This window comes from Capra hircus, chromosome 3 (assembly GCF_001704415.2).
Source record: "Capra hircus breed San Clemente chromosome 3, ASM170441v1, whole genome shotgun sequence".
Taxonomy (NCBI): Eukaryota; Metazoa; Chordata; class Mammalia; order Artiodactyla; family Bovidae; genus Capra; species Capra hircus.
The window spans coordinates 34,063,805-34,088,040 of record NC_030810.1 but is presented as its reverse complement, the minus strand read 5'-3'; the positions used below and the strand labels follow the sequence as shown (position 1 = coordinate 34,088,040).

Genomic DNA, 24,236 nt, shown 5'->3' with positions numbered 1-24,236 from the left:
AAACCTCTCAGCACAGGAGATTCTAGCCAGCGTACTATGGCAAGAAAAGTTAAGATATTCTCATTGAAAGGAAGAAGTAAAACTGTCTTTTTTCACAGATAACATGATCAGATAGACAATCTGATGGTACCAGCAAAAAGTTATTAGAACTAAACAAGTAATTTAGCAAGATGGCAAGATACATGGTCAATATACAAGTAGCAACAAACAACTGATAGTTGAAACCCAACAGGACAACATTATTTTCAATAGCATCAAAAAATGGTAATCTGACAAAGATCCATCTCCTGAAAGCTAAAAACACACTGTTGAGAGGCATTAAGGAAGACCTAAATAAATGAATAGATACACTCTGTGCAAGGGTAGAAAGTAGAATTTAAGACATCCATTCTCTCCCCAAATTAATGTATAGATTAAACTAAATTGCAGTTAAAATCTAAACAGGGCTTTATTTTGAAATGACTGTAAAATTAATATGGAAATGTAACAGGTGTAGAATAACCAAAACAACTTTAAAAATAAAAAAGTGGAAGGATATTCCACCTGACTTTAATATCTATTACAAAGCTATAGTCATCAAAACTAAGCGGTAATAGCATTAAAATAGACAAAGAAATCAATATAATGAAATAAAACATGCAGAAATGGGTCCACATATACATATGGTAAAATGATTCTGTTCAAAGGTACAAAGACACTTCATGAGAGACAGGATAGGCTTTTTATCAAATGGTACTGGAACAGCTGATACCATATGCAAAAAATAAAGCTTGTCCATATCTTGTTCTACAGGTTAACATAAAATAGATCCTGGATGTAATATAAAATAATAAATAAAGCTTCTTAAAAAAAAAATAGGACAAACTATCTGAGATCTCAGACTAGGCTCAACTTCTTAGATACCAAAACCATGATCCATAAAAGAATAAACTGATAAAACAGACATCATTAAAATTACAAATTGATAAATTAAACTTCACCAAAATTAAGAACTCTGCTTTTCAAGACACTGTTAAGAAAATGAAAATATAAGCCACAAAATGGGAGAAAATTTTTCCAAATCACAACTATGATTTAAACAAAAAACAAACTTGTAATGAGAATATACATAAAAACCTCTCAAAAATCAATAAAGAAATAGGTCATTTTTTTTAATGGACAAAAGATTTAATAAACACTTCAACCAAGATGTATGAAATACATACGGAGAAATAAGCACATGATAAGATGCTTGAGATTATTAGTCATTAGGGAAGTACATATTAAAACCCCATGAGAGAATTCCACATTAATAGAATAACTAAAATTTAAAAGTGACCACAGCAGTTGGGCCAAACTAGAATCACTCTGAAATACAGATTGGATGCATCTTAAAAGTTAAATACACACCTACCGTGTAAACTAGCCATTCCACTTCTAAGTATTTAACCAAGAGAAACAAAGGCTGCATAAAGACCTTTATACAAGTAATCATATTAGCTTTATGTGTAGTAGCCAAGAAGCAGCAAATAATTCAAATGTCCATCAACAGGTTAATGGATAAACTAAATATGGCATAGTTGTACAATGGAATACTACTCAGAAAAACAAAACATAAATTTTATATGCATACACCACCTGGACAAATTTCAAGAGGATCATGCTAAAGAAAAGTCATCATACATAGAGGATACATACTGTATGACCCTACTGATAAATATTCTAAGAAAGTTTAAATAATCTATCCTGACAGAAAGCTCCTCACTTCTTGGAATTAGAAAAGGGCACAAGAAATCAACGGGGGTATAAGAAATGTTCCTTATCTTGATTGTGATGACAGTGTCATGGATAATATTAAAACTTCTCAAATTAGAAGTTTTATATATGTACAGTTTACTTTATGCCAGGTATACCTCAATAAAGCTGCTGAAAAATATCCCAGTGGTGAATGCCTTTTCTTTTCTAGGGTACTCTGACTGCTATATTCTTTCCTTATCTCCTACATTCAATCAGTAATTAATTCTTAAGCATTCTATTCTAATCCCTCTGTTCTAGTCCCATAACTATGCTAACCCATCTCTCACCTGCATTAAATTAGTCTCTTCAGTCCTCACCACTTCAATTCATTTGCCACCTTGCAGCCAGAATTAACTTTCTAAAACACACCCCTGAGTGTCAGTCACTTCAATAGCTGCTGCTTGCTCTAGAGATACATTTCAACCTCCTTAACCTGATTCACCTGACCCTCCCTGAGCTGGCCTTTGCACTCTCCCCATCCCCCTTTTTGGCGATTTCCCACTTCACTCTCTCCTATCTGCCCATAATCAGCAGTGCACCAGCCTTGTATATCTTTGCCCATGCTGTCCCAGGTCAGCATGTCTTTCTCCAGCCCAGTCATACTGAGGCTTTGCAACTCTCCAGTTGGGTATTATCTCCTATGAGCCTATAGTGGCCCATTTGGACTTCTCTCAACTCCTGAGAATCTTAAAATTGATTTTTATTGGAATATAGTTGGTTAACAATGTTGTGTTGTCAGGTGTACAGCAAAGTCAAGCAGCAATATCCACTCTTTTTTTTAGATTTTTTTTCCCATACAGTCCATTATAGGGGAGAATCTTCTTATACCTTGCTACACCAGTCTCACCATCACATAATCTCCTTTGCCAGACCAGACAGAAGCAGAATGGATGAAAGCTTGAAAGCAAAGACCAATCCTTGCTTTCCGAGCCTACCACAGTGCTCAGGCCCAGAGCACATTCCCAAATCAGTGAACAAATGAACGCAAGAGCTGGTTTGGGTGACCTCCCCTTACATAACTTGAGTAGACTCTAAATTCCACCTTATAAAAATAGGGGCAGGTAAGAGGCTGAATACTCTCTGTAGTACATTCTGGTAAAATAATTATTTCAAATATTCGGAGGTGGGGGGGTGGTGGAGAAGATTCACTACCTGAAACTGTTTTCAGAACCAGCTGATAACAGATGGTGATTTGAACTTAGTGAAGTAGGTTAGGGAAAGGGAACCAGATTCCAGGAAAAGACAATTATTGATAGTAACAATTATTGATACCACAGCCTGGAAGAAGGTCCAGTCTCTGCCCAGTAAACTTAACTTCATCCAGAAAGACACAGATCTCCACCCTCTGGGTTAGTTCCTTCTCCCAATACACATGTTTTGACTTCCAAATCCAGCAGGGAGACTCCCTTCCCCTCTCCAGGCCTTCTTACCCTCTGGGTTCCTTCAATCATCCTTAATAAAGAGTTTTCTCAGCCTGCCACCAGGAAGTCCTCCTTAGCTGATCCCTCCAAGAGTCAGGCCAGTGGCCACAAGGTCAAAAGCAAAGGACAGGACCTCATTAACAGGAAACTCCCAGAAGACCAGGAGGCAGTCAGAAGGCTGGAAGACCCAGCTGGCAATTTAAGAAGTACAACTTCAGGATGCACATTTGGTGGATTACAGGGAAGAGGGGGAAAGTAAGCAGAATAAAACAGAACTCTACCCTCTATACACCAGCCACTAACAAAAAGGCAGCTTGCCTTCTCACTGCTCAGCAATTCAAAAGCATCATCACTTCCTTCCCCTAACACTGTATTTTAAAAACTAATCTAATGATGACTGCTTTTCAATATTTTGTAAATGACTTGACTCTTTAGAGACAAAATCAGAGACTCTTTAGAGACAAATGTTAAGACATGAAAAGTGCTTTGGTGGAATATAGTTAAGGATTAGGGAAATTCACCATTTTGCATCTTGTTCTTAAAATGAAAAGTCATTAATAAAAATGGAAAGATACTCCTAGGCCGTTTCTACCCAGGATAACTGTAGCCAAAGAGCATTATACTATCTAAACTGCGCTTCAAATATTATCACAAGTTGCTGAAAGCGTTGAAAGCTACAAGCAACACAGGTCTTAAATGCCTTACAGTAGCCAGACTGAAATTAAAAGGCTCAAAAATGCCCAGGTGACAGTTGCTCAGTCGTGTCCGACTCTTTGCGACCCCATGGACAATTTCCAGGCCAGAATACGAGAGTGAGTAGCCTTTCCCTTCTCCAGGGGATCTTTCCAAAACAGGGATCGAACCTCAGTCTCCCGCACTGCTGGCGGATTCTTAACCAGGAAATATCCTGAAATAAGGTGATAGAGGACCCTGGGGAGATGAAGGGAAAGCGAGGAAATTAACATAATTAATTGGATAGTAACTGCAGAGGACCCAGGGTTGCAGACATCTTAGGCAGCTTGGGGGAATGCAGTAAAGCCCACCCGTCTCTTGAGTGGCCGGACGCCTCACCCAGGAGTGTATACAGGGGACTCAACAAGATCTCGGAGGCGAAAGGCCCGGCTGGCGCTGGCGTTTAAGACTCAGGCAGTCAGAGGAGGAAGAGGAGGCGGCGACTGCGGGAAAGGGGAGGGAGGCTTGGGCCAGATACGCTCTCCGGTTGGAGAACGTTCGCGCTGCGAGCCTGCGTTTCTGTAAAGGCCCTGGTACACACGTGGGACTGAGAGGAGGGTCACTTACTTGTCCAATCTGAAATTACATTTTAGCTATCAGGGCTCTGCAGGTTGCCGAGCGGAGCCCCACCGGGCCTGGACTGGGCGGTCCACGGGGGCAGCTGAGGCTCCGCCCCGCCCCGCGCGCGGCCCCGCCCCCTCCGGCCGGGGCCCTTGTAAAGCGTGCCACGATTGGCCCTTTGAACCTGGCTGGGGATTGGCCCCCGCCTGCTCCTGCGGTCCTACGGCCCGGCGAGTCGTGTGGACCTGTCTCTAACAAGTTCTTGCACTGTCTCAGGGACTTAAGGCCTGAAGTGGGCTCTGTCCTCTCAGGCCGCGAGTTTCCTGCTCTGCAGGCTCTTCTAGCAGAGTTTATCCACGCAAACTTTTCGTAGCCGTTGGTGGGTATATGTGTCCAGCGTGTATCCTGTAACTGCGTTTCAACAATGCGCTGAACACCAGGACTCATGCAGACAGTTGCTAAAATAAAGTGGTGGTGGTTTAGTCGCTAAGTCGTGTTCGACTCTTGCGACCCCATGGACTGTGGCCTGCTAGGCTCCTCTGTCCATGGGATTCTCCCAGGCAAGAATACTAGAGTAGGTTGCCATATCCTTCGCCAGGGCATCTTCCTGACCCAGGAATCGAGCCTGGGTCTCCTGCATTACAGGCAGATTCTTTACCGACTGAGCTAAGAGGGAAGCCCTTCTAATGATATTTATCAAATGTTTTTAGTTTGTGCCAGATCCTATTCCTGATACTTTATTTAAATTTACTCATCTAATTTTGTGAGCAACAATGAGAAGAAGTGTCACAGTTTGTAAATCTACAAATGGGTCCCAGCCTTTAAGGAAATTAGTCTGGTGGATCCTGGATACACCTATCTCATTTAATCTTCACTATCCTTACATTTCCAGTTAGCTAGGTCCTAGTTGTCCCTAGTTTACAGATGCAGGGAGTCTGAAAGGTTTTTTAGCTTGTTTTGAGACACCCAGTAAGTAATAGGAGGGAAGATTCCACAAACTTAACTTAAACCTGAGCCATATCTTTTAAAAAGTCAGGCTCCCAGGCTGATGGGACTGGCATTTGGAAGGTAATTTATCAAGTCTAAATTCTTTATCTTCCTAGAAAAGGAGACGAAGGCACAGTAAAAGGAAGTGATTGTCGAAGGACACACCAGCTCTGAGAGGTAAGCCTAGGTAATCACTGTGCTTTCACTGCACTGGAGTGTGTGCCATGTGTGTGATAGTCACTCTGCTCTCCTCGTAACTACCCCAAATACATGTTCTTCTCTTGGTCTTACAGGTGAGGATACTGGCTCAGTGAGGCTAAGGCCATGTGATTAGTTCCTAGGGCTCCTGGATTGCTGTTGTCAGGAGGAAGTTCTTTTCTACCCCTCTAGGTTCTTCTGGCTGGTCTAAGAATTGAATTTACAGATCAATGGGAGAAAACCAAATGAAAGTTTAATCACATGTGTACATGGGAAAGACCCAGTAAAACTGAGTAACTGAAAAACCATCCTTAACTAAAGATTAAAAAAAAAAAGACAAAGATGTTGGGAGTAGTGGTTTGAGTTTTCAGAAGGGAAGAAGGCAGTTTACATGAAGATGGAAAAGAAAATGTTTGGTAAACAAATGTTTTCTGGATACACAGAGACAGTAGGACACAGAACAGAATCAGGAAAAAAAAAAAAACCTTTCCAGGTTTCTCCCAGTCTCCCATACCTAGTTCATACTATACTTATCTATGATCGCTTCTTGGAAGAGGTTCCCTGTCTGCATTATTTATGCAGCTAAGGGGGGACATCAGAGTTTTTTCCTGAGTCTTCTTGGACTTTGAATTTTTTCAGCTCTAAATAATTTGCATGCCAAAGAGACATTTTGGGGTGGCAACTCTACCCACCCCCACAGGGTCATTTTCTTTCTTCTACACCATGACTGTTCACCTTCATTTCCAACAAATAGCCAAAGCTTTAACCATGGACTCTTTGGCAGTGTGGGAAGTACTAGGATCTGGTTCTCGGCACCTGTGTGAATCATAATATATTAATACAATAGGAATAATAATATTAAGACCTGTTCATCTTACCTTTCCAGAGTATTGTGATGAGTAAATAAGGGAATAAATATAGAAATACTTGGTGAAGTGTTAGAAGCTGAATACATGTAAGATGGCTTCTGAACCTTCCTCAGTTGTACCTCAGGAATAGAATAAATGAATATACTGATTGCCTTAGGAACTATGGCAGGAGATCTCATCTTGGCGAGACTTGAATTAATGTCGGTTTTCTTCCTGGCCTTTGTAGATGTCTCTGTTACTAGGCATTTGTATTTGATTTGGGGTTTGTTTCCTCTTATCATCATGCTGTCGTCAGTGGTAATAGCAACAATAGCACAGTGGCTGGAGCTCCAGCAGCCATCGTGGACCATGAGAGGATTTCAAGAATGAAGGCTAAACACCCCAGGGTGCAAGGGCTTGAGTTTCTAACACCGAGCAGCACCAGACCAATACCCACTCCCCACTTCCACTTGCAAGAAACTGCTTTCTTGTGCAAGACACTGCAATTTTGTGTTTTCTGTCCATGGGGCCAAACATATTCATAACTGATATGTATACTTTATATCACAGAAATCCTGGAGCAACTCTGTGATAGATGCAGAAGCAGACCTGGAGAGTGCAAATGACTTGTTCAGTGTCATCCAGCCAAGTGATAGAGGCATAATTTTGTGGCCCGTTCTCATTTTCTTTTTCAACTATGACCCACTGCCTATTGTGCATGAACAAATCTTTTTTTTTTTCATCTGCTACAAGTCCCCTACATATGAATGAGTTCTGTTTTGTGAGCACATTCGTTAAGTCCAACAAAGTTAGACTAGGTACCTAACTAACACAGCTGGCTAGGTAGTACTGTACTGTAGTAGGTTTGTAATACTTTTCAAACAGCAAACACATTAAAAAAATAATAAAAAAAGAAAACATTTTTAGTTTTATAGTAAAGTATCTTGAAAAGTACAGTAGTACCATACAACAGCTGGCCTACAGGGACACATTCACATCTTTGAAACTTTTCAACTTGAAGGTTGTATGTAGGGGACTTACAGTACTTCCACTCCATTCATTTATTCTGGGAGGTGGCAAACTTTTTCTATAAGGCGCCAAATAGTGAATTTTGGGGACTTTGTGAGTCATCTAGTTTCTGCTGCAACTACTCAACTCTGCTTTTGTAGGGCAAGAGCAACCATAGATAAAAGTAAATAAGTGAGTGTGACTATTTCAGAACAACTTTACAAAGGCATACAATGGCCAGTGTGACCCAGTGTGCCTTAGCTTGCCAGCCCCTGATTTATTAGATTGTGATGTCCCATCATAAGAGTGCATCAGAAATATATTACAGGGTGTAGGGGGACTGTGACATTCCAGGCACCTGTACACTGTTGACCAGTATAAAGCTAGTGAGTGACAATGAGATACAAAAGAAAGAAAGATCCCTAAATTGGTATTCATGAGATCTGGACACTCAGTTCAAATCTGCCCTGAAACCAGACCTATATCCTGAACCAACCCCAGTTGCCTAAGTTTCTTATATATTGGGATCAAATAACACAAATATTATCCGTACTTTCCCATTTTTCATGGCTACGAGGAAGACTGAGATAAGATGATATACATAGCCATAACTTGAAAGCTGCAAGTGTTATCCAATTATGTGTATACTGCTTCACTTTAGGTGGGATTATAGCCTCCATCAGGTCCACTTTAGGTTGGATTATAGCCTCCTTCAGCTCCCTATCCTTACCTCTATCATGGAACTAGAATGTATCAAATGCTTGGTAGTTATTAGTGCATCTGTTTATTTCCACTAAGCATAAAGGATTATCCTGTCACATTGGATTAAAAGACTCAGTTATTGGAACGTCTTGACGTCCACTCTAGGTTATTGGCAGGCAGTGTGGGCATCACGCAAAGTCGTCCAGTAGACAGGTCACAAAGTCACTTCAGTGACGCAGCACATCAGATTTAAGTGAGACAGAAAGAGCTGGGTTGTGAAACTGGAACCAGCTGAACTGGAAGTTTGTGTAATTTCCTTCCTGTTCAGAGCCTATTATGTGCGACACCAGGAGGCAGACAGGAGACCTGGTGCTCTCCCCGGGTGATCCATGGTGACCCTCTGATGCTCCAGCTCCACTCTCTGGAAGCTTTTTCTAATTAGCCACCCCTCCCCACTATGGAAAAGACATGTTTTCCCTGAGATTCTTAGAGTCATGGCACAGAAATAGGTATGGTTATTCATTTATTCATGAATTCAGACATTTATGTATTCATCTAACAGAGATTGAGAGACTGGTTTTTTAAATTCATATATTTATTTTAATTGGAGGATAGTTACTTTACAGTATTGTTATGGTATTTGCCATATATCAGTATGAATCGGCCATAGGCATACATGTGTCCCCTGTGTCCTGAACCTCCCTTCCACCTCATTCCCAGTCCCATCCTTCCAGCTTGTCAGAGTACCAGCTTTGGGTGCCCTTCATCATACATTAAACTCCCACTGGTCATCTATTTTACATATGCTAATGTATATGTTTCAATGCTATTCTCTCAAATCATCCCACCCTCTCCCTCTCCCACTGAGTCCAGAAGTCTGTTCTTTATGGAGATGGTGTTGAGAAGAACAGATATTGTCCATGTCATCATGGAACTGACAGTCACGAAACAGACATTCAATGTATAAGCATACAGATATATAGATATAGATAGATAGAGATATATGGATTTATATATATATTAGGATATATATATAGGGATATATATATATATAAAACTGAAACTGAATCCATGTAGATAGATCCAATATATATAAATATCCAGATATATCCGGTATATATCCCAATGTATATATATATATAGACTAACATTGAATCAAGCTAAGTATTCACTGACAGATGAATGGATGAAGATGTAGTATGTACATACCATGGAATACTACTTAGCCATTAAGAAGAATGAAGTAATGTTTACAGCAACATGGATGGATCTAGGGATTATCGTAACAAATGAAGTAAGTCAGAAAGAGAAAGACAAATACCATATGATATCACATATATGGAATCTAAAACATGATACAAGTGAGTTTATCTGTGAAACAGAAACAGACTCACAGACCTAAAGAACAGACTTGTGGTTGCCAAGGGGAAGAGGTGTGGGGAGGAATGGATTAGGCGTATGAGATTAGCTGATGCAAGCTATTATATATAAAATGGATAAATAACATTGTCCAACTGAATATCACAGAGAATATACCATGATAAGCCATAGTGGAAAAGAATATATACGTGTATATGTATAACTGAATGACTTTCCTGGACAGTAGAAATTAACATTGTAAATCAACTATACTTCAATTAAAGATTATTTTAAAAAGCAGTACATGATTAAAAATGTGAAAAAACCTAAAGGAGATTTTCATTCAAAATTATCTAAATCATGTCAATTATACCTACAAGAGATTTTCTCAGTATTAATAAAAGTTTAAAAAACGTAGAAAGCATCCTCATGGCTTAATTGCCAATGCTTTTTCTTTCTAAGACATATGTAAATTAAGAGTTCAGCTGGTGGCCTCTTAACTTTGATGAAATAAGATACTGAAACCTGATGCCTCCCCCAGGACTTCCTTCTGCTTTCTTTATTGTCTAGCTTGTAGATAAGGTGTCATATCTGAGGACATTCTGTGTAGAAACTGTGCTAAAGGCTTTGCAAACATCCTCTCAAGTGTCTCACAGTAACCCTGCAGGAGACACCATTATCATACACTTCTAACACTGAAGAGACTGAGATATCTTGCCCGAGGTTAAACAGTTTATACCACTTCCTTTCTGAAATTAGTGGAGGATCACAAAATGAACTTTTCCCAGCCCAGATAAAGGATAATGCATCAAGCTCCTGTCTCTTTTTTTAAAAATGAATTCTTATTGGAGTATATTTGCTTTACAATGTGGTGTTAGTTTCTACTATACAGCAAAGTGAATCAGTCATACATATACATATACCTACCCCCCTTTTTTTTTTAATTTTCTTCCACAGAGCATTGAGTAGAGCTCTCTGTGCTATACAGTAGGTTCTCATTAGTTATCTGTTTTATACATAGTAGCATATATATGTAGCAATCCCAGTCTCCCAATTCATCCCATCCCACCCCTTTCCCCCTTGGTATCTATATGCTTGATCTCTTATGTCTGGATCTCTATTTCTGCTTTGCAAATAAGATCATCTGTACACTTTTTCTAGATTTCAAACATATACTCCTTTGTCTTCGGACAGCACTGCAAGAGGTCGAGAGGCTTAGAACAGCTGTCACATACACCCTGAGGAAGGCAGGCAGCACATGCAGTGGAACAAAAATAAGCTTTGAAATCAAACAGAAGCGGGTTATAACCTCAACTGTAGCATATAGATTGTGTGATTTTGCACAGACTTGGTTGTCAGAGCCTCAGTTTCCTCTTCTGTAAATGGAACTGTTGATACATTCAAAAGTTGTGTGAGCGTTAAGTAAGTTCACTCAATTATTCACTCATTCAACAAATACCTGCAGAGTACTTACCTCATGCTAGGCACTGTATGTAATATAAAATGAATACTATACAAAAGTCCCTAACAGCTGGATGGCTACAAAGCAAACACTCTGGGGAAATTTTATCATTTTGTTTTTATTTTTCTAGACCAATTTCCCTCTTCTACTAGCACCTTATTTTTATATTTAGTCCCACTCCCAATCTAGGGACATCCCAGGTGGTGCTAGTGGTAAAGAACCCGCCTGCCAGTGCAAGAGAAACTAAGAGACAGAGGTTCGATCCCTGGGTTGGGAAGATCCCCTGGAGAAGGGCCCAGCAACCCACTGTAGTATTCTTGCCTGAAGAATCCCATGGACAGAGGAGTCAATAGGGTCGTGAAGAGTTGGACATGACTGAAGCAACTTAGCACACTTAGTACATTCTGTAATCAGGTGCCCTGCCCTTCCCTGGCCTGTGGGTGAGCATGTGAACCAAGGTAGGTCATGGCCACACTCTCTCTGGAATTTGAATCTTCAGCGGAATGATACAGAGACTAAAAATGGTCGGAGCTCATGCATTCCACCCTTGCCAAAACTCTTCTGCCTGGGAGCAAAGATGTCTTGGTTCCAACTCACTTCCAAGCCTAATTCTCCAGTCTTACTATCATTTTTGTTTGTTTTTAGGTCACATTATCATTCCAAAAATTCCCTTTTGCATAAGCAATGAAGAATCAGTGTTTGTCATAGGCAAACATATCAGATGCCCACTAAAGACGAAAAGTTAACTCTCCTTTCCTAAGAATTGCTGAGTTAAAAGAACAGAAGAGTTAATAGTATAACTAATGGCACATAGAGGTTAGAAGTGCTCACTTTGGCACCATAGATCATAAATTCAGAATAGTTCATGTCTGATATTCTGAATAAGAATGTCATTGACTTACATTGGTTGGGCGGTAGCCCTTACAATGGGGTGTGCATGGTACACACATTGTCCTATCCAAAGATTGAAGAAATCTGTGGAGTAAATGTCCTTATCACACCTTGTCTTAGGTGAGGATGTTAAAGCTCAGAGGGGTTAAATAACTTGCTTACAGTGATAATAATTTGTGGAGTCTAGTGCAAAATAGAAATACAGGGCCCCATGCTGAGAAATTATTAAAGAATTTCAAGATGGTGACAACAGAGCATTAAACCAACTTCAGATTCCTTCTGAACTTAAGCCCCCCTCCCTTCCTTTACCCACTTCCTTTACAAGGATACGACTTCACATATCCATAAAGTTGGTCCAACTTACTTAAGTTAGTAAGTGACAGAGCTGACTTATACCTGGACCTCTTTGATTTGAAAGTCCATGGTCTCAATTCATGTTGTCAAATCACTCATGTTATCTACGTATTGCCCTCATCCCCTACTCCATAGGGAAGCTGGGCGACTCAAATAAGGTTGATAATGATGAGAGCTTCAGAGACTCACAGGGAAAAATAACCCAGGATAGTAGTGATAGGCTTAGTTCTCCCCTGCCTTCTTCCTGGTGTTCAGTCTAGACCTACCCTTTGAGAGGGTCCTAGACCACTCAGAATGAATTTAGAGGAAGCTAAGCAGGAGGGTGATGGGGCTGCATGCACCCATCTCATGCACCCATGCACTTCTCACTCTGAAGATGAGAAGAGTCACAGTGGTCATCAAATCTCTTTCCTGCTGAGACATAAGCTCTATAAGAGCCCCATCTGTCCTGCTCACCAAAATACTCCATGTGTGTGGCACAGTGTATATGATATGATTAATGCTCAATAAATAGTATATGGAGCATTAATTAAACAGTTCACTGAATGTCTGTTAAGTGGAAGAGGAATTAGATGTGTTTTTCTCCCCCCAAGGAGAAGGTCAGTCCCAGTGGGGTAGACAGATTTTGACTCTTCGGTATAAAAAGCTCTATGGCCCCAGGATGGAAAAGACTAATAGGAGGTCCCCTTCCAAAAAGGGGCTCCAGTGTGGAGATGATGACAAGGATATTCCCCAAATACATTCCCTAGAATATCAGACATGGCAAAGAAGACTGTGGTCCTAAGTAGCCATCTGAATGATAGTAGCCATCTGGGCCTCTGTTGGGAAGCTTTTCAGAGGGAGGCTCTGTAAGAAACAGTGCTGTCCCTTAGACAGCCTTCTAAGCTTCAGTGTTTGTGTGTGCGTGCTCAGTTGCTCAGTCGTGTCTGGCTCTCTGCAACTGCATGGACTGTAGCCCACTAGCCTCCTCTGTCCATGGCATTTTCCAGGCAAGAATACTGGAGTAGGTTGCTAATTCCTACTCCAGGGAGTCTTCCTGATCCAGGGATGTTTAGAATCTGAATCTGCATGTTTTATCCAAGCTGTAAATGTTAGTAAGGCCAACTTCAGTATTCCAAAGTAAGGCAAATTAACTGAAACTAAGTTACTAAAGTTGTGGGGGTTTTGAGGGTTCTCTGCTTCTTAGCTTTGGGCTTAGATAAAGTAAATATAATATTCAACCCCAGTGGGCAATCCAGATGTCAGATTCACCATGCTTACAGACAGCTGAGGAGGGAGAACTCTGAATAAATCTGTCTAACTCGTAATGATGAATTACATTACTTCATAGCGATCTTAACCTTCGGAGGCAAAAGTCCAGACAGGTTGAGGAATGGAAAATGAGGACATAAGGGGCGAACAATTCCATTAGCTCTAATCAAAGGAAGAGGCCAAAAGGGGATTAAAATCTATAGCTTGCACAAAAAGAGCAGAGACTAAACCACTCCAACTTTGAAAAGATTAAATATTTGCCACTGGCTCCTGTTTCTTCCACCCAAAGAGTTTATTAATTTACAGTTAACAGTCTGCCTACTTCAGCTAACAACAGTTTTGAAAATGAATAATAGACCTGCTTATTTAAAACCAAGGAAAAGAAAATCTACAGTGTATTTGCCATTTCCTCTGACCTATATTTTTACCTTTATTTAGACCAGGGATTTTAAGCCTGGGGGGGTGGGGGCGGTCCAAGCACTCTATTTTTTAGATAGAATTCAGGAGGTCACCACAATTTTATTAGAATTTTAAAATAATATATACATACATTACTTTTTTTTTTTTTCCTAGTGAAATGACTCATAGCTGTTTAAGATTTTAAGAGGGTATCTGCCTACATCTCTGGAAAAAAAAATGAAGAATTTTTTTTTTTTTTTGCCACACTCTGTGGCGTGTGGGATTCTAGTTCCCCCACCAGAGATCAAACCTACACCCCCTGCACTGGGATCTCAGAGTCTTAACCACTGGACCTCCAGGGAAGTCCCCAAGAAATCTTAGATCAACTTCCTCATTTCAGGCTTTCTTCTCTTCTTAATTCAGATATTCATTGTATGTTGAGCCCGCTGCTGAACACTATTCTCAATATTTGTACTGAATGCTTCCTCATTTAACCCATCTGGGAGGTAGGTAACATTGCCTGCCTCTTACTTTTTTTGAAGCAAACAGGGAGTTTAATAGTAATTGCTACCATTTATTGAATACTTCTGATATACTCATTGTTTTTCAGTTTAGTTCAGTTGCTCAGTCATGTCCGACTCTTTGCAACCCCATAGACTGCAGCACGCCAGGCTTCCCTGTCCATCACCAACTGCCGGAGCTTACTCAAACTCATGGCCATTGAGTCAGTGATGCCATACAACCATCTCATCCTCTGTTGTCCCCTTCTTCTCCCTCCTTCAATCTTTCCCAGCATCAGGGTCTTTTCCAATGAGTCAGTTCTTCACATCAGGTGGCCAAAGTTTTGGAGTTTCAGCTTCAGCATCAGTCCTTCCAATGAATATTCAGGACTGATTTCCTTCAGAATGGACTGGTTAGATCTCCTTGCAGTCCAAAGGACTCTCAAGAGTCTTCTCCAACACCACAGTTCAAAAGCATCCATTCCTTGGTGCTCTTTATAGTCCAACTCTCACATCCGTACATGACTACTGGAAAAGCCGTAGCTTTGACTAGACAGACCTTTGTTGGCAAAGTAATGTCTCTGCTTTTTATTATGCTGCCTAGGTTGATCATAGCTTTTCCACCATGGCTTTTACATCTCATATAATCTTACAACAATCCAGTGAGATAAAATGTTATTTTCTGCCTGTGTCATTAGTGACAAGCTAAATAATCAAAAAAGTTGAGTAACTTATTCAAGGATATTTAACTAGATAGATGAAACATGAGCCCAAATCTAATTCCAAATCCTGTTCTTCAGTCACTGCAACATACTGTTATTTCCTGATAGTCTGTAGTACTTGCTCATGTGCACTTCTGTCACTTACCAGAAGCTGCTATAGTGTTCACTGTCTGACCTGTTTTGTAGTCTCAGTTCAATTATACTGACTTTCTTTCCATCAGTGGACACTTTCAGAAGATGGGAGATATTTCACCAAGTAGGTGTAATACAAAAATATCTTACAACTTTCCCCCTGTGGAAATTGTTTCCAGGCCATCCAAAGTTCTATCCACAAGTGCTTTTTTATGTGTTTGCTGTGAAACTCTCACAAGAGAGTAATCTCCCTTATTGGGTCTCACAGGAGCTCTGTTTCCAGGCAGAGGAGGGTCTTCTGGGTGTAGAACCAGAAAGACAGCAACTAGGGACTGATTGAGTCCACAGAGAAGATACTCCCTTTTCCATATGTCTGATCCTTCAAGGCTCCCACTAAATCTCTTCTCCAAGAAACCTCCTTGACAGGACATTTGGTCTCATTAGCACTCGCATGTCAGCACCCCACTACAGTTGAAGAATTGCCTGTGAGCAGAGGAGGTATGAAATGTTTGTTGTAACAATCTCTCTCTCACTCCTACACATCTTTATTTTCTTGTCTGTAATGCACCAGACACTTCTGAGGTGAACAAGATATAACCCTTCCTCAGAGTGGTGGGGGAACCACATGTGAAGAAATAATTTCAATATCTGTGTTAGGGGCTAAAATAGTGGTATTTTTCAAGTAATGTAGGAGCCCAGAAGAGATAGCAACAGCCTCCCTGGGGCTGCTCAGAAAGGCTTCGTGGGGGAAGTGACATTTAAGTGTGGTTCAGAAAAAAGAGCAGGAATTTTCCGAGAAAGAAAAAAAAAAGGGGGGTGCTGAAGGCATTCGAGAAGGGTACGGTGTAGAGGTGTAAACAGTCACAAGATGCTGGGGAATAGCAAGACTTTCGGTTTGACTGGAAGGGAGGTGTATTGAGGGATGGGTTTGAGTTTGGTGCAAGACTATGAAAGGCCTTATGTGTCGGCTCCGAGGTCTCAGCTTTATCTTGTCAGCACTAGCATTTTCTTTTCAGTTATTTGAATATCTTACTGCATGTCCCCCTTATTGTATTACACATATGGGTGAGAAATAGAAGTTAGAAAAGACATAATGGAGAAGAGAAACAGACAACAGTATAATTAAAACAGTTACCAAAGATAGAAACAATTTAAGCATAGCAATATCACAATTTTTAGCTTTAATTAAAGATGTGTGGACAAAGGCCCCTCCCTATATGCAATGTGAAGAAAACAAATACATTAAAGAAAATGCTTTGCTCTTAAAAAAAATTTCTGGAAGAAGAAGGTTAGCGAGGAGACAAGGAGACAGGAAGGTATATTTATTGAGTGCTTGTCCTGTGTTGTTTTACACAAAACTGAATTCATTCTAATCCTTAGTTCATGGTATACTTTCATCATGTTAGCAATGAGGAAATGTCCATCATCATTATTAATAGTAAAATAAAATATTCTTTAACTTGCCACCAAGTTCAACAAATAGAACTAGAACATCGGTGTTTACCCATGTATTCCTCTTCTTTCCTTTTCCCTACCCCCAGCCAAATTAACCCTTCCCAAACGCTATTGACTCTTGCAGTGTTTATTTCTTGCTTTTAATACACAGTATGCACACACACACACATTTGCATTTATTGTATTGCAGAGTTTCACCACTCTGGCGCATATGGCTATAGTTTATTCCTTTCGCTGCTTTTTTTCCTTTACTGTCTTCTATTGTGTGACTGTATCACTATAGATTTAGACATTGTGCTGTCAGTGGGTATTGGGGGTGTTCCTTGACTACCTACTCCTATGAAGCACTCTGATATTTTTTTTTTTTCCTTCTCCAGTTTCAAATCTCCCACCAACTCTTTGAGCTGGGTATGATTATCTTCACTTTAGGTATGAGGCCACTGAAACTCAGAGAGCATTAGAAACTTTTCTGTTGTCACATGGCCGCAGAGTGGCAGAGCCAGGGTTTAATTCAATGCTCTGTGACTCCAAAGCCTGCAGTGGCACTTCCTCCCTTCCTTGGAGGACCAGTTCTCCTCTCGATCCTGTGTGTTTCAGGCTCAGGAGACTCCCCAGCTCACTTTTGCTCTGAGTCCCTGTGAGTCACTGCTGGGGTGAAGAGGGGATTTCCTGAGCTGCCCCTGTCAATATATGTCAAAATATCCTGCTCAGTCAGACAATTCCACTGGTAGTAGTCAGCTGCACTAGGAGCTTCTGGTCCAGCCGCTTGGGTGGGGCTGCACTGGCCCAGCAACCTGCTAGAGTGAATCTCCTTCTTTCCCCCATTTGTGTCCTCAACTAGGTAATAATGATAATAACCATCTTTTTCTTGTAAAGAGATCCAACACTCTCTCTGAATTAGGAAAATGATTTCTATTAGCCCCATTTTCCTGATCAGGAAATCAGGTAGTAAATGGTAGACTGAAAAAAGGACACCTCGTCCAGGGTCTGTTCTGATTTTCTGTACAAATATCTTCTACTTAAATATATCACACTATGCTGAAGACTTTCCAAAACCCAATATTCAGGCCATTCTCCCAACATCATCCTTACTACTAAGAGGGCCATTATTTCCAAAGGAAAAGTAGTCAGCTTTCATTCTCTTTTAGCAAAACCACAGATTTGCTAAATGATAGTCACAATACATATGATGTGGTCTGAAGGTGCTAGAACATCATCCCCCTTAATGTCTGTTTTCACTGTCTGTCACAGGGACAGAAGTTCCACTTTTCCTCTACTTGTGCCTCCACTTGTGTTGTTTTTGGCCCTCAGAAAGTTTTTTAGGAAAAGGTAAGATCTAGTATAGATCCTAATTTTTTGTTTTTTTTTTAAAAGAAAAGAACTACCAAAAACTTCAATTGAACTTTAACTGTGTATTCTTTCGGTATCATGTTGGAGCGAGTCTAACGGGCCTGTGTCTGTATGTGCTCCATCACTCAGCCGTGTCCAACTCTTTGCAACCTCATGGACTGTAGCCCGCCACATTCCTCTACCCATGGAATTTTCCAGGCAGGAATACTGGAGTGGGTTGCCATTTCCTACTCCATGAGATCTTCACAACCCAGGGATCAAACCCATGTCTCCCACATCACCTGTACTGGCAGGCCTACTGTAGGGTCATTAATTTTCTAAGGTTTGGCACATTATTTACTATTGTTTAAGGCCCAGAGTCTGTGGAGAAACATAATATAGATTGGTTTCCCAGTACAGATGCAAATGACTTTTGTTGGGAAGAAAAATAACCCCAAAGATTATGCTTTCATTGCCCTATAGGACGTTAACTGGTTTTGTCCAATTTTGTGTTTAACTGACTAGTCTTATCCCAATGTACTTTCTTCAGGGCATAAAACGTGTCTCACATGTTTTTTCAAATGACTGTTAGTAATCTGCTGGCTTCTTGATTAGTGAGTTAGATTACTCTTGTGCTCACTTCGTAATTGTTGATATTCTTTTTTAAAGAAAATTTGAGATTTATAAATACTTGGTTTACAATGTTGTATTAATTTCAAGTGTACAGCAAAGTGAATCAGTTATACATATATACATATATTCACTCGTCTTAAGATTCTTTTCCCATATAGGCCATTACATAATATTGAGTAGAGTTTCCTGTGATATATAGCAGATCCTTGTAAGTTATATATTTTGTATATAACGCTGTGTATATGTCAATCCCAATCTCTCAATTTATCCTCCCACTTACCCCTGGCTACCATAGTTTATTTTCTACATCTATAACTCTGTTTCTATTTTGTAGGTAATGTCATTTGTATCCCTTTTTTAGATTCCACATATATAATTGTTGATATTCTTAAAAAATTATTCTTTGACAGTCCACATTTAATGGCAAAAATGATCGTTTTCTAGTCATTATTACCACATAACAAATTACCCTAAAATTAGTGACATAAAACAGCAACCGTATAATTTAGTCACAGTATAGTGGGTTGGACCTTTGAGAGGGGCTTACTGAGACGCTTTTGTTTGGAGTCTCTCATATGGTGAGAGTCAGGGGTCTTCTGAGGCTGTAGGCCACAGTCTTGGTTGGTCTGGGTGTCCAGGGTGGCTCATTCTCAGGCTGCAGTTGCTGCTGGGTGCTGGCCAGGAGCTCAGCTGGAGCTGTCCACAGGAGCTCCTGTCCATAGCCTCTGTAGCATGGCTGGCTTGAATCCAGACTTCTTAGAGGGTGGCTGGCTTCCCTGGGGCAAGCATTCTGAGAAGACCAGGTAGAACCACATGGCCTTTACTGACCTACTCTGGGAAGTTGATAGCATCATTTCTGTGGCACTTCATGAGTCAAGGGAAGGGGACATAGAACCCACCTCTTTTTAGGCAGAGTGTCAAGGAATTTTTGGACTATGTCTTAAAAAGTCACATGCGAAACCTCTTTGAACCTCATAGTGAGAAGGAAGCTTACATTTGTGCTATTACAGTAGCAAAAAAATGGTTGTGGACAAAGAGAACAAGAGGTCAGAGAAATAGTGGTAGGAAATCCAGAAAGCAGGTTTTGTGCTACTTGAATTAAAAAAGTGATTGGAAACTTTGTTCATTTAGGACCATAAGAGAGGAGGGAAAAACACATGAGTGCAAACTGAGTTGCTTCAGCCATGTCTGACTCTCTGCGACTTCATCAACTGTAGCCCATTAAGCTCCTCTGTCCATGGGATTCTCCAGGCAAGAATACTAGAGTGGGTTGCCGCTTCCTATTCCAGGGTATCTTTCCAACCCAGGGATCGAACCCTCATCTCGTTATGTCTCCTGCATTGGCAGGCGTGTTCTTTACCACTGGCACTACCTGGGAAGCCCCTAGAGGCACATGTTAGAGAGAATTCAAATTAAAAATTGAGAAGATGTGGTAGCTGACTGGCTGAGATATGCGCTATAAGCTTTATAGTAAAGAATCTTACTCTTTTTTTTTTTTTTTTGATGCTTCTAAGCCTCACCCTCTTCTTCCCCCTGAATGCCATAGCTGGGCACGCTGATAAGAAAGTCCAGTACTCCATCCTTTAGCACCAGTGGGAAGCTTAAATCATGCATGGGAACCCTCACCCCATCCTCACCCCGCAGCTGCCATAAAATCCCAACCAAGTTTCCTGCCCCTGCCCTCTCTCAAGCCATTTTTGGATGTGCTTGGCAGCCACTCTGGTCTCCCCAGAAAGTCTCATTATATGAGTAATAAATTATATGTCCCCTTTTATATTTAATAACATTTTTACTGTGTGAACAGTGTCATCACACTAAGAACCACCATTTAAGTAGGAGTCCATCCTTTGTCCTCAGACGACCATGACAAGGTTCCAGTTACAGAAAATATAGCTCCTGAATTTAAAAATTAATAAAGCTGAGCATTTATTGCCTTCTATAGGCTGGGTGCTAAGAGGGAGGCACTGTTATTATCCCCGTTTGACAAGTGCAGAAATGGGCCAGAAGAGAGAGCAGGTGGTGGGGAGAAATTGACTCAGATAACCTTACTGACTTGAAGTTTGATGGAGAAGCTGATGGCATCACTGACAAAGGGTAGGAGACTTGGAGAGGGTCCATTTCTATGGGAAGAAAAGCTCAATTTTAGACACGTTTAACTTCTGATGAAAGGGGCTGTATAACTGATGATGTCCTTTGGCAGTTAGAGATAAGGAATTTATTGGGCACCATGTAAGCGCCAGACTCTAGGTAGGTACCCAACAGAGCTCTGGGGAGAAAACGAAAATTGTAGAGTCACCAACATAGTGGCTGCTGAAGCTGGAACTTAGATGTCAAGAGAAAGAGCAAAGCAGAGCAGAGGATTATGAACTCATGTTTAGAGCCGGATAGAGAAAGGACAGTGGTGTAAATGTAGTGGAATATCTGAGTGGGGTCCAAAACACTTTTTTAAGTAGGCTGCCATTTTAAAATTGCCTCTCTGCCTAGGAAAAAAGCCTGGACACCAGTAGAGTCATCTTTCTTTGATCTGGAAGGTGTCTCTTCACATGATGGCCCTTTCTAGTTGCACATACGTGAGGCAAGTGGGCACACAGTGCCTAAGGGAATTCTGTAAAAAAGTCTTTTATTTGTGGCTTTGGGAGGCTGCTCTCCCTTCATATTTGAAGAAAATCTCTTGGATTGCTATAGAAATATTTGCATAGAGACTCAAGGCATTGAGACCAGAACTTTCCTTTGGGTATTCAGCTGTAGTATGGACTAGAGACAGCCCAGCTGAAGTCTCCTGGCAAAAAGGACAGTGAGGGTTCCTTTAAAAAAGAAAAAGAATGAGCTGCTTGAGCCCATGCAGCTCAAAACCAGAAAAATAAACGACCCAATCAAAAAGTGAGCCAGAGAACTAAACGGACATTTCTCCAAAGAAGACATACAGATGGCTAACAAACACATGGAAAGATGTTCAAAATCACTTACTATCAAAGAAATGCAGATCAAAACCACAATGAAGTACCATCTCATGCTCAGAATGGCTGTCATCAAAAAGTCTACAAACAGTAAATGCTGGAGAGGGTATGGAGAAAAGGGAACCCTCTTACACTGTTGGTGGGAATGCAAACTAGTACAGCCACTATGGAGAACAGTGTGGAGATTCCTTAAAAAACTGGAAATAGAATTGCCATATGAGGAAACCGGAATTGAAAGAGACACATGTACCCTAATGTTCATTGCAGCACTGTTTACGATAGCTAGGGCATGGAAGCAACATAAATGTCCACCAGCAGATGAATGGATAAGGAAGTTCTGACACATATGCACAATGGAGTATTACTCAGCTACAAAAATAATGCATTTTAGTCAGTTCTAATGAGGTGGATGAAACTGGAGCCTATTATACAGAGTGAAGTAAGTCAGAAAGAGAAACCCCAATACAGTATATTAACGCATATATGTGGAAGTTAGGAAAATGGTAATGATAATCTTATATGCAAGTCAGCAAAAGAGACACAGAGGTAAAGAACAGACTTTTGGACTCTGTGGGAGAAGGCGAGGGTGGGATAATTTGAGAGAATAGCATTGAAACATGTATATTACGATATGTAAAATAGATGACCAGTGCAAGTTCGATGCATAAAGCAGGGCACTCAAAGCTAATCCTCTGGGAAAACCCAGAGGGATGGGGTGGGGAGGGAGGTGGGAGGGGGGTTCAGGATGAGGAGGACACATGTACACCCATGGCTGATTCATGTCGATGTATGGCAAAAACCACCACAATATTGTAATTAGCCTCCAATTAAACTAAATAATTAAAATTTTTTAAATCCCATGAGGAAATTTCTTGACTGATTATTGTTACTGTTGTTTAGTTGCTAAGCCTTGTCCAACTCTTTTGCGACCCCATGTAGTGTAGCCTGTCAGGCTCCTCTGCCATAGGATTTCTCAGGCAAGAATATTGGAGTGAGTGGCCATTTCCTTCTCCAGGGGATCTTCCCGATGCACAGATCGAACCTACATCTCATTGGCAAGCAGATATCTTTTTTTTACCACTGTCCGTACAAAGGGAAGATCATTTCAATCAACTGTGTGGCCTCTGATTCTGCTGGTGGAAATGCTTTGAGGATAGTTGGAAGCACAGATGTGGAGCAACCATGGCCAAGAATAGCACTGAGAAGATAGTGTTGTCCTTCCTTAAAAAAAAAAAAAAAAAAACAAAAAAAACCTCTGAAGCTTTGAAAGGGTCTGAAAAAGTAAGAATGGCACTAGGCAGGAGGTGAGCATGAAGGTGACTAGGCAGGACCAGACTGTGATGATGACCCCATGCAATAGTGTCAGAAGCTAGAAAGCAGAGGCACTCATACACAGATTAAAGCATCCTTTTCCTCCTTTGAGAGTTATTAGAAATAGCCTGAGTTTTTGGATGAGGAAAGCAATTCAAAGAGAAGAAGCAAAATGAAAGAGGGAAGCCAGAGTCATGCTCATCAAAATGTTTAACCATTAAAATATGACTTAATTGCAACCCAGGTTATGAAGCAACTCATGCAGTTATGAGGACAAAAAAGGCATATTTATAATCACCTGCTCCCATGCTTTGAATACTGATTATGCACATTGTTTTGCACTGTTCCTGATGTATGGTAACTGTGATCAGTAAATTATTATTAATACTAGTATATTGTTGGTCAAGTAGTTATGAATGTACAGTCGTGGTAGAATATTAAGTAATGATGCCACGGTCATCAGCACAGTCATTAGAATCTCCTTCCTTAAGTGAACTCTGACCAGGGCATGAAGAGCTATTGTTTGTGATACAGAAGGAAACGCTGCTGCAAAAGCCATCGTCACAGCAAGTGGTGACCATCCTTACGGCTGAGACCTTGATGAAAAAGGAGACACATGCTCTTCACCCTCTAGGGATAGTTATTAACCAGATTCCCAAGTAGCAGCAGGAGATGGCTTTGTCTAACTTAATTTTTTACCCTCCACACAAGCCCAATTCTGGGAGATTCTGCCAAGGGAAAAACTAATTCCGTGTAGATAGGGGCAATCTGATAAATCTCTAGGTTTTGAAGGGGAGCCTTCATCCTTGTAGAGGCTCCTCCTCCTCTACAAGGAATTTAGAAAGATGGTAATGATAACCTTATATGCAAGTCAGCAAAAGAGACACAGAGGTAAAGAACAGACTTTTGGACTCTGTGGGAGAAGGTGAGGGTGGGATAATTTGAGAGAATAGCATTGAAACATGTATATTACAATATGTAAAATAGATGACCTCCCACTCCCCCTCCTCCTTTTTCTCATCTGCCTTCTCTGTCTCACCATCTTCCTCCTCCTTGACTTCTCTGCATCCGAAACACAAACCCCATATTTCTTCATATTCCCATCTATATGACCTTGGGAACGTTTCCCCATCCCACAGATGTTCCACCTACAGTGGCTCTGTGGTTAAGGAGTTTTGGGAAACTCAGGATCCCAAATAACTATCCTTCCTAGAAATTCACAGTGCAACTCACCATGTGGAAAATGCT

The 24,236-nt window shown here is 40.7% G+C and overlaps 1 protein-coding gene and 1 long non-coding RNA gene across 4 annotated transcripts in view; one reads left to right on the top strand and one right to left on the bottom strand.

Annotated features, from left to right (window-relative positions):
* Positions 1 to 4,595, bottom strand: part of FGGY (FGGY carbohydrate kinase domain containing) — a 502,898-nt gene extending 498,303 nt beyond the window's left edge. For 2 of the 3 annotated variants that reach the window (XM_013962793.2, XM_018044764.1), the window contains exon 1: positions 4,497 to 4,595. The gene's annotated coding sequence lies outside the window, so the exon portion shown is untranslated. Of the gene's footprint in view, positions 1 to 4,268; positions 4,358 to 4,496 lie in introns of those variants that run through there. The other variant, XM_013962794.2, reaches the window with a different exon arrangement.
* Positions 4,684 to 24,236, top strand: part of LOC102168792 — a 37,661-nt gene continuing 18,108 nt past the window's right edge. The window contains exons 1-2 of the long non-coding RNA XR_309906.3: positions 4,684 to 4,869; positions 5,594 to 5,654. This is a non-coding gene — a long non-coding RNA (uncharacterized LOC102168792). The remainder of the gene's footprint in view (positions 4,870 to 5,593; positions 5,655 to 24,236) is intronic.